This window comes from Coregonus clupeaformis, unplaced genomic scaffold, assembly GCF_020615455.1.
Source record: "Coregonus clupeaformis isolate EN_2021a unplaced genomic scaffold, ASM2061545v1 scaf4134, whole genome shotgun sequence".
NCBI classification, from domain to species: Eukaryota; Metazoa; Chordata; class Actinopteri; order Salmoniformes; family Salmonidae; genus Coregonus; species Coregonus clupeaformis.
The window spans coordinates 5,001-17,500 of NW_025537588.1; the positions used below are offsets into that span (position 1 = coordinate 5,001).

A 12,500-nucleotide genomic window follows, 5' to 3' on the forward strand; every position below is an offset into this window, starting at 1 on the left:
TTCCACCTCCATGTTTGACGGTGGGGATGGGGTGTTCTTGGGGTCATAGGCAGCATTCCTCCTCCTCCAAACACGGCGAGTTGAGTTGATGGCAAAGAGCTTGATTTTGGTCTCATCTGACCACAACACTTTCACCCAGTTCTCCTCTGAATCATTCAGATGTTCATTGGCAAACTTCAGACAGGCCTGTATATGTGCTTTCTTGAGCAGGGGGACCTTGCGGGCGCTGCAGTATTTCAGTCCTTCACGGCGTAGTGTGTTACCAACTGTTTTCTTGGTGACTATGGTCCCAGCTGCCTTGAGATCATTGACAAGATCCTCCCGTGTAGTTCTGGGCGGATTCCTCACCGTTCTCATGATCATTGCAACTCCACGAGGTGAGATCTTGCATGGAGCCCCCAGGCCGAGGGGAGATTGACAGTTATTTTGTGTTTCTTCCATTTTGCGAATAATCGCACCAACTGTTGTCACCTTCTCACCAAGCTGCTTGGCGATGGTCTTGTAGCCCATTCCAGCCTTGTGTAGGTCTACAATCTTGTCCCTGACATCCTTGGAGAGCTCTTTGGTCTTGGCCATGGTGGAGAGTTTGGAATCTGATTGATTGATTGCTTCTGTGGTCAGGTGTCTTTTATACAGGTAACAAACTGGGATTAGGAGCACTCCCTTTAAGAGTGTGCTCCTAATCTCAGCTCGTTACCTGTATAAAAGACACCTGGGAGCCAGAAACTTTCTGATTGAGAGGGGGTCAAATACTTATTTCCCTCATTAAAATTCAAATCAATTTATAAAAATGTTTACATGCGTTTTTCTGGATTTTTTGTTGTTATTCTGTCTCTCACTGTTCAAATAAACCTACCATTAAAATGATAGACTGATCATTTCTTTGTCAGTGGACAAACGTACAAAATAAGCAGGGGATCAAATACTTTTTTCCCTCACTGTATATACATACACAGTATATATAGAGAGAGAGAGAGACACAGAGAGAGAAAGAGAGAGAGAGAGACAGAGAGACAGAGAGAGACAGTGTGTGTATGTTTATTTAATTATTTTCAATTTCTAGTAATATGAACAGACCAGTAAAGTAATATGAACAGACCAGTAAAGTAACCAGTAAAGTAATATGAACAGACCAGTAAAGTAACCAGTAAAGTAATATGAACAGACCAGTAAAGTAATATGAACAGACCAGTAAAGTAATATGAACAGACCAGTAAAGTAACCGGTAAAGTAATATGAACAGACCAGTAAAGTAACCAGTAAAGTAATATGAACAGACCAGTAAAGTAATATGAACAGACCAGTAAAGTAATATGAACAGACCAGTAAAGTAATATGAACAGACCAGTAAAGTAATATGAACAGACCAGTAAAGTAATATCAACAGACCAGTAAAGTAACCAGTAAAGTAATATGAACAGACCAGTAAAGTAACCAGTAAAGTAATATGAACAGACCAGTAAAGTAACCAGTAAAGTAATATGAACAGACCAGTATAGTAACCAGTAAAGTAATATGAACAGACCAGTAAAGTAATATCAACAGACCAGTAAAGTAATATGAACAGACCAGTAAAGTAACCAGTAAAGTAATATGAACAGACCAGTAAAGTAACCAGTAAAGTAATATGAACAGACCAGTAAAGTAATATCAACAGACCAGTAAAGTAATATGAACAGACCAGTAAAGTAACCAGTAAAAGTAATATGAACAGACCAGTAAAGTAACCAGTAAAGTAATATCAACAGACCAGTAAAGTAATATGAACAGACCAGTAAAGTAACCGGTAAAGTAATATGAACAGACCAGTAAAGTAACCAGTAAAGTAATATGAACAGACCAGTAAAGTAATATCAACAGACCAGTAAAGTAATATGAACAGACCAGTAAAGTAACCAGTAAAGTAATATGAACAGACCAGTAAAGTAACCAGTAAAGTAATATGAACAGACCAGTAAAAGTAATATCAACAGACCAGTAAAGTAATATGAACAGACCAGTAAAGTAACCAGTAAAGTAATATGAACAGACCAGTAAAGTAACCAGTAAAGTAATATGAACAGACCAGTAAAGTAACCAGTAAAGTAATATCAACAGACCAGTAAAGTAATATGAACAGACCAGTAAAGTAACCGGTAAAGTAATATGAACAGACCAGTAAAGTAACCAGTAAAGTAATATGAACAGACCAGTAAAGTAATATCAACAGACCAGTAAAGTAATATGAACAGACCAGTAAAGTAACCAGTAAAGTAATATGAACAGACCAGTAAAGTAACCAGTAAAGTAATATGAACAGACCAGTAAAGTAATATCAACAGACCAGTAAAGTAATATGAACAGACCAGTAAAGTAACCAGTAAAGTAATATGAACAGACCAGTAAAGTAACCAGTAAAGTAATATGAACAGACCAGTAAAGTAACCAGTAAAGTAATATCAACAGACCAGTAAAGTAATATGAACAGACCAGTAAAGTAACCGGTAAAGTAATATGAACAGACCAGTAAAGTAATATCAACAGACCAGTAAAGTAATATCAACAGACCAGTAAAGTAATATGAACAGACCAGTAAAGTAACCAGTAAAGTAATATGAACAGACCAGTAAAGTAACCAGTAAAGTAATATGACCAGACCAGTAAAGTAATATAAACAGACCAGTAAAGTAATATGAATAGAATTGAGAGAGGGTCTGACTCACCTCTCTACAGTACTGAGGTAGCTCCACCCATCATGCCCTCCTACTGCATACATAGGACCCCCAAGGACTGTCACACCTAGGATATCAACACAACACCTAGGATATCAACACAACACCTAGGATATCAACACAACACCTAGGATATCAACACAACACCTAGGATATCAACACAACACCTAGGATATCAACACAACACCTAGGATATCAACACAACACCTAGAATATTAACACAACACCTAGGATATTAACACAACACCTAGGATATTAACACAACACCTAGGATATCAACACAACACCTAGGATATTAACACAACACCTAGGATATTAACACAACACCTAGGATATTAACACAACACCTAGGATATCAACACAACACCTAGGATATTAACACAACACCTAGGATATCAACACAACACCTAGGATATCAACACAACACCTAGGATATCAACACCTAGGATATCAACACAACACCTAGGATATCAACACAACACCTAGGATATCAACACAACACCTAGGATATTAACACAACACCTAGGATATCAACACAACACCTAGGATATCAACACAACACCTAGGGATATTAACACAACACCTAGGATATCAACACAACACCTAGGATATTAACACAACACCTAGGATATTAACACAACACCTAGGATATCAACACAACACCTAGGATATTAACACAACACCTAGGATATCAACACAACACCTAGGATATTAACACAACACCTAGGATATTAACACAACACCTAGGATATCAACACAACACCTAGGATATCAACACAACACCTAGGATATTAACACAACACCTAGGATATTAACACAACACCTAAGATATTAACACAACACCTAGGATATTAACACAACACCTAGGATATCAACACAACACCTAGGATATTAACACAACACCTAGGATATCAACACAACACCTAGGATATCAACACAACACCTAGGATATTAACACAACACCTAGTATATCAACACAACACCTAGGATATCAACACAACACCTAGGATATTAACACAACACCTAGGATATCAACACAACACCTAGGATATTAACACAACACCTAGGATATTAACACAACACCTAGGATATCAACACAACACCTAGGATATTAACACAACACCTAGGATATTAACACAACACCTAGGATATTAACACAACACCTAGGATATCAACACAACACCTAGGATATCAACACAACACCTAGGATATCAACACAACACCTAGGATATCAACACAACACCTAGGATATCAACACAACACCTAGGATATCAACACAACACCTAGGATATTAACACAACACCTAGGATATCAACACAACACCTAGGATATCAACACAACACCTAGGATATTAACACAACACCTAGGATATCAACACAACACCTAGGATATTAACACAACACCTAGGATATCAACACAACACCTAGGATATTAACACAACACCTAGGATATTAACACAACACCTAGGATATCAACACAACACCTAGGATATCAACACAACACCTATGATATTAACACAACACCTAGGATATCAACACAACACCTAGGATATCAACACAACACCTAGGATATTAACACAACACCTAGGATATCAACACAACACCTAGGATATTAACACAACACCTAGGATATCAACACAACACCTAGGATATCAACACAACACCTAGGATATCAACACAACACCTAGGATATCAACACAACACCTAGGATATCAACACCTAGGATATCAACACAACACCTAGGATATTAACACAACACCTAGGATATTAACACAACACCTAGGATATCAACACAACACCTAGGATATCAACACAACACCTATGATATTAACACAACACCTAGGATATCAACACAACACCTAGGATATCAACACAACACCTAGGATATCAACACAACACCTAGGATATTAACACAACACCTAGGATATCAACACAACACCTAGGGATATCAACACAACACCCTAGGATATCAACACAACACCTAGGATATCAACACCTAGGATATCAACACCTAGGATATCAACACAACACCTAGGATATCAACACAACACCTAGGATATCAACACAACACCTAGGATATTAACACAACACCTAGGATATCAACACAACACCTAGGATATCAACACAACACCTAGGATATTAACACAACACCTAGGGATATCAACACAACACCTAGGATATTAACACAACACCTAGGATATCAACACAACACCTAGGATATCAACACAACACCTAGGATATCAACACAATACCTAGGATATCAACACAACACCTAGGATATCAACACAACACCTAGGATATCAACACAACACCTAGGATATCAACACAACACCTAGGGATATCAACACAACACCTAGGATATTAACACAACACCTAGGATATCAACACAACACCTAGGATATCAACACAACACCTAGGATATTAACACAACACCTAGGATATCAACACAACACCTAGGATATTAACACAACACCTAGGATATCAACACAACACCTAGGATATCAACACAACACCTAGGATATCAACACAACACCTAGGATATTAACACAACACCTAGGATATCAACACAACACCTAGGATATTAACACAACACCTAGTATATTCCAGTACGTATCAACACAACACCTAGGGTATTCCAGTACGTATTAGACACCATGGTATTGTCTGTTCTCACCCAGCCCGTGTCTGTGTGTGGCCATGGGTGTCATGACGCTCCAGCTGCCGCTGTCTGGGTCGTACCGCTCCACGGTGTTGAGGGTCTTCAGTCCGTCCCGGCCCCCCGCCACATACAGACGCTGGTCCAAAACACACACCCCAAACTGGAGCCTGCGGCCGCTCATCACCGCCACCTGGAAACCTTTCCGTCTTTTACATCTCTCTCTCTCTCTCTCTCGCACCTTCTAGTATTTCATTTCTTTTAAACTACTTGAAATTCATTTGGTTGGAAGAAATGTGTTATATAAATATAAAAAGTTTGGATTTGATTACCTGGCGCTCACGCATCCCGACGCAGGCAGTACTGCTCTATACTGGGTGGCTCCTGATATATACACACACACACACACACACACACACACACACACGAATTATACATACATACATACACACACACACACACACACACAAGTTATACACCCACATTGGTTATACATACACACACACACACACACACACACACACACACACACACACACACACACACACACACAGGTTACACACACAGGTTACACACACACACACACAGGCTAACCTTTGGTAGCGTCCATACCCCCCCCCAGGCTAACCTTTGGTAGCGCCCATATCCCCCCACAGGCTAACCTTTGGTAGCGTCCACACTCCCCACAGGCCAACCTTTGGTAGCCCATACCCCCCCACAGGCTAACCTTTGGCAGCGTCCATACCCCCACAGGCTTAACCTTTGGTAGCGTCCAACCCCCCACAGGCTAACCTTTGGTAGCGTCCATACCCCCACAGGCTAACCTTTGGTAGCGTCCATACCCCCCACAGGCTAACCTTTGGTAGCGTCCATACCCCCCACAGGCTAACCTTTGCAGCGTCCATACCCCCCACAGGCTAACCTTTGGTAGCGTCCATACCCCCCCACAGGCTAACCTCTTGGTAGCGTCCATACCCCCCCACAGGCTAACCTTTGGTAGCGCTCCATACCCCCCCACAGGCTAACCTTTGGTAGCGCCCATACCCCCACAGGCTAACCTTTGGTAGCGTCCATACCCCCCACAGGCTAACCTTTGGTAGCGTCCATACCCCCCACAGGCTAACCTTTGGTGCGTCCATAAAGGTAACCTTGCAGCGCCCCCCCCCACAGGCTAACCTTTGCAGCGTCCATACCCCCCCACAGGCTAACCTTTGGTAGCGTCCATACCCCCCACAGGCTAACCTTTGGTAGCGCTCCATACCCCCCACAGGCTAACCTTTGGTAGCGTCCATTCCCCCCACAGCGAACATGGCTCCTACAGTAGATTTACGAGGTCTGGTTCTGGGGCTCTGCAGCAGGGGGCGCCGGTGAGGCAGGAGATGATATTTCATACCTGAACAATACAAATGACTACATTCATCAATACACACATCCAATCACACATCAATAACTACATCTGTCAGTCAGTCAGACCTGCACATCAACCGTCATCATCAATCAATACATACATCTATTCACCAATACGTATGTCAGTCAATACACACACTGAGAGTACAAAACATTAACAACTTTATTTGTATGTCTTTCCATGACACAAAAATATTGAGTAAAGATTGAAGTGCCTTTGAACGAGGTATGGCAGTAGGTGCCAGGAGCACCGGTTTGTGTCAAGAACTGCAACGCTGCTGGGTTTTTTCATGCTCAACAGTTTCCCGTGTGTATCAAGAACGGTCCACCACCCAAAGGACTACATATATTCATCAATACACACATCAATCAATATATCAATCAGTCAGCTAGCCAGTCAACCAGTCAGTAAATTAGTCAGCCAGTCAGTCAATCAGTCAGCCATCCAGTCACTCAGTCAGCCAGCCAGTCAGTCAGCCAGTCAGTCAATCAATCAATCAATCAATCAATCAATAAATATCAATAAATGCCACCTGGAGGGTGTTGTCTGAACAGGTATAAAGCCAAGGTTGGTGATTTACTGCCCCCTGGAGACAGATTTGGGACAAGGCCTGTCAGCACCTTCAGTAGTAGGGAAGACAGATTTGGGACAAGGCCTGTCAGCACCTTCAGTAGTAGGGAAGACAGATTTGGGACAAGGCCTGTCAGTACCCTTCAGTAGTAGGAAGACAGATTTGGGACAAGGCCTGTCAGTACCTTCAGTAGTAGGGAAGACAGATTTGGGACAAGGCCTGTCAGTACCTTCAGTAGTAGGGAAGACAGATTTGGGACAAGGCCTGTCAGCACCTTCAGTAGTAGGGAAGACAGATTTGGGACAAGGCCTGTCAGTACCTTCAGTAGTAGGGAAGACAGATTTGGGACAAGGCCTGTCAGCACCTTCAGTAGTAGGGAAGACAGATTTGGGACAAGGCCTGTCAGTACCTTCAGTAGTAGGAAGACAGATTTGGGACAAGGCCTGTCAGCACCTTCCAGTAGTAGGGAAGACAGATTTGGGACAAGGCCTGTCAGTACCTTCAGTAGTAGGAAGACAGATTTGGGACAAGGCCTGTCAGTACCTTCAGTAGTAGGGAAGACAGATTTGGGACAAGGCCTGTCAGCACCTTCAGTAGTAGGGAAGACAGATTTGGGACAAGGCCTGTCAGTACCTTCAGTAGTAGGGAAGACAGATTTGGGACAAGGCCTGTCAGTACCTTCAGTAGTAGGGAAGACAGATTTGGGACAAGGCCTGTCAGCACCTTCAGTAGTAGGGAAGACAGATTTGGGACAAGACCTGTCAGCACCTTCAGTAGTAGGGAAGACAGATTTGGGACAAGGCCATGACCCACCTTCAGTAGTAGGGAAGACAGATTTGGGACAAGGCCATGACCCACCTTCAGTAGTAGGGAAGAGAGATTTGGGACAAGGCCTGTCAGCACCTTCAGTAGTAGGGAAGACAGATTTGGGACAAGACCTGTCAGCACTTTCAGTAGTAGGGAAGACAGATTTGGGACAAGGCCATGACCTACCTTCAGTAGTAGGGAAGACAGATTTGGGACAAGGCCATGACCTACCTTCAGTAGTAGGGAAGACAGATTTGGGACAAGGCCTGTCAGCACCTTCAGTAGTAGGGAAGACAGATTTGGGACAAGGCCTGTCAGTACCTTCAGTAGTAGGGAAGACAGATTTGGGACAAGGCCTGTCAGTACCTTCAGTAGTAGGGAAGACAGATTTGGGACAAGGCCATGACCTACCTTCAGTAGTAGGGAAGACAGATTTGGGACAAGGCCTGTCAGTACCTTCAGTAGTAGGGAAGACAGATTTGGGACAAGGCCTGTCAGCACCTTCAGTAGTAGGGAAGACAGATTTGGGACAAGGCCTGTCAGTACCTTCAGTAGTAGGGAAGACGGATTTGGGACAAGGCCTGTCAGTACCTTCAGTAGTAGGGAAGACAGATTTGGGACAAGACCTGTCAGTACCTTCAGTAGTAGGGAAGACAGATTTGGGACAAGGCCTGTCAGCACCTTCAGTAGTAGGGAAGACATATTTGGGACAAGGCCATGACCTACCTTCAGTAGTAGGGAAGACAGATTTGGGACAAGGCCATGACCTACCTTCAGTAGTAGGGAAGACAGATTTGGGACAAGGCCTGTCAGCACCTTCAGTAGTAGGGAAGACAGATTTGGGACAAGACCTGTCAGCACCTTCAGTAGTAGGGAGAGACAGATTTGGGACAAGGCCAGACCTACCTTCAGTAGTAGGGAAGACAGATTTGGGACAAGGCCTGTCAGCACCTTCAGTAGTAGGGAAGACAGATTTGGGACAAGGCCATGACCTACCTTCAGTAGTAGGGAAGACAGATTTGGGACAAGGCCATGACCTACCTCTCAGTAGTAGGAAGACAGATGTGGGACAAGGCCTGTCAGCACCTTCAGTAGTAGGAAGACAGATTTGGGACAAGACCTGTCAGCACCTTCAGTAGTAGGGAAGACAGATTTGGGACAAGGCCAAGACCTACCTTCAGTAGTAGGGAAGACAGATTTGGGACAAGGCCTGTCAGCACCTTCAGTAGTAGGGAAGACAGATTTTGGGACAAGGCCATGACCTACCTTCAGTAGTAGGAAGACAGATTTGGGACAAGGCCATGACCTACCTTCAGTAGTAGGGAAGACAGATGTGGGACAAGGCCTGTCAGCACCTTCAGTAGTAGGAAGACAGATTTGGGACAAGGCCTGTCAGCACCTTCAGTAGTAGGGAAGACAGATTTGGGACAAGGCCTGTCAGTACCCTTCAGTAGTAGGGAAGACAGATTTGGGACAAGACCTGTCAGTACCTTCAGTAGTAGGGAAGACAGATTTGGGACAAGACCTGTCAGCACCTTCAGTAGTAGGGAAGACAGATTTGGGACAAGGCCATGACCTACCTTCAGTAGTAGGGAAGACAGATTTGGGACAAGGCCATGACCTACCTTCAGTAGTAGGAAGACAGATTTGGGACAAGGCCATGACCTACCTTCAGTAGTAGGGAAGACAGATTTGGGACAAGGCCAGACCTACCTTCAGTAGTAGGGAAGACAGATTTGGGACAAGGCCATGACCTACCTTCAGTAGTAGGGAAGACAGATTTGGGACAAGGCCATGACCTACCTTCAGTAGTAGGGAAGACAGATTTGGGACAAGGCCATGACCTACCTTCAGTAGTAGGGAAGACAGATTTGGGACAAGACCATGACCTACCTTCAGCAGTAGGGAAGACAGATTTGGGACAAGGCCGCTGACCTACCTTCAGTAGTAGGAAGACAGATTTGGGACAAGGCCATGACCTACCTTCAGTAGTAGGGAAGACAGATTTGGGACAAGGCCTGTCAGCACCTTCAGTAGTAGGGAAGACAGATTTGGGACAAGACCTGTCAGCACCTTCAGTAGTAGGGAAGACAGATTTGGGACAAGGCCATGACCTACCTTCAGTAGTAGGGAAGACAGATTTGGGACAAGGCCATGACCTAACTTCAGTAGTAGGGAAGACAGATTTGGGACAAGGCCATGACCTCACCTTCAGTAGTAGGGAAGACAGATTTGGGACAAGGCCTGTCAGCACCTTCAGTAGTAGGAAGACAGATTTGGGACAAGGCCTGTCAGTACCTTCAGTAGTAGGGAAGACAGATTTGGGACAAGACCTGTCAGTACCTTCAGTAGTAGGGAAGACAGATTTGGGACAAGGCCTGTCAGCACCTTCAGTAGTAGGAAGACAGATTTGGGACAAGGCCATGACCCACCTTCAGTAGTAGGGAAGACAGATTTGGGGACAAGGCCATGACCTACCTTCAGTAGTAGGAAGACAGATTTGGGACAAGGCCACAGACCTACCTTCAGTAGTAGGAAGACAGATTTGGGACAAGGCCATGACCTACCTTCAGTAGTAGGGAAGACAGATTTGGGACAAGGCCATGACCTACCTTCAGTAGTAGGAAGACAGATTTGGGGACAAGGCCTGTCAGCACCTTCAGTAGTAGGGAAGACAGATTTGGGACAAGGCCTGTCAGTACCTTCAGTAGTAGGGAAGACAGATTTGGGACAAGACCTGTCAGTACCTTCAGTAGTAGGGAAGACAGATTTGGGACAAGGCCTGTCAGCACCTTCAGTAGTAGGAAGACAGATTTGGGACAAGGACATGACCCTACCTTCAGTAGTAGGGAAGACAGATTTGGGACAAGGCCATGACCTACCTTCAGTAGTAGGGAAGACAGATTTGGGACAAGGCCATGACCTACCTTCAGTAGTAGGGAAGACAGATTTGGGACAAGGCCATGACCTACCTTCAGTAGTAGGGAAGACAGATTTGGGACAAGGCCTGTCAGTACCTTCACTAGCAGGGAAGACAGATTTGGGACAAGGCCTGTCAGCACCTTCAGTAGTAGGGAAGACAGATTTGGGACAAGACCTGTCAGCACCTTCAGTAGTAGGGAAGACAGATTTGGGACAAGCGCATGACCTACCTTCAGTAGTAGGGGAAGACAGATTTGGGACAAGGCCATGACCTACCTTCAGTAGTAGGGAAGACAGATTTGGGACAAGGCCTGTCAGCACCTTCAGTAGTTGGGAAGACAGATTTGGGACAAGGCCTGTCAGTACCTTCAGTAGTAGGGAAGACAGATTTGGGACAAGACCTGTCAGTACCTTCAGTAGTAGGGAAGACAGATTTGGGACAAGGCCTGTCAGCACCTTCAGTAGTAGGGAAGACAGATTTGGGACAAGGCCATGACCTACCTTCAGTAGTAGGGAAGACAGATTTGGGACAAGGCCATGACCTACCTTCAGTAGTAGGGAAGACAGATTTGGGACAAGGCCAGACCTACCTTCAGTAGTAGGAAGACAGATTTGGGACAAGGCCTGTCAGTACCTTCAGTAGTAGGGAAGACAGATTTGGGACAAGGCCATGACCTACCTTCAGTAGTAGGGAAGACAGATTTGGGACAAGGCCTGTCAGCACCTTCAGTAGTAGGGAAGACAGATTTGGGACAAGGCCTGTCAGTACACCTTCAGTAGTAGGGAAGACAGATTTGGGACAAGACCTGTCAGATACCTTCAGTAGTAGGGAAGACAGATTTGGGACAAGGCCTGTCAGCACCTTCGTAGTAGGAAGACAGATTTGGGACAAGGCCATGACCTACCTTCAGTAGTAGGAAGACAGATTTGGGACAAGGCCTGTCAGCACCTTCAGTAGTAGGGAAGACAGATTTGGGACAAGGCCTGTCAGCACCTTCACTAGTAGGGAAGACAGATTTGGGACAAGGCCATGACCTACCTTCAGTAGTAGGGAAGACAGATTTGGGACAAGGCCTAGTCAGCACCTTCAGTAGTAGGGAAGACAGATTTGGGACAAGGCCTGTCAGCACCTTCAGTAGTAGGAAGACAGATTTGGGACAAGGCCTGTCAGCACCTTCAGTAGTAGGAAGACAGATTTGGTACAAGGCCATGACCTACCTTCCATCAAAAGCCTCTGACACTCCACACTATCTCTGAGAGAGTGGTTACACTCAGGTCTGCTGGAACTACACAGACACACACACACACACACACACACACACACACACACACACGACACAGACACACACAGACACAGACACACACACACACAGACACACACAGACACACACAGACACAGAGAGAAAAGTAAATTAACAGCAAGTAT

At 44.5% G+C, this 12,500-nt stretch overlaps 1 pseudogene; it reads right to left on the reverse strand.

The window, feature by feature from the left end:
• The window catches only part of LOC123490549, a 22,332-nt pseudogene that overhangs the window by 3,662 nt on the left and 6,170 nt on the right, over positions 1 to 12,500 (reverse strand).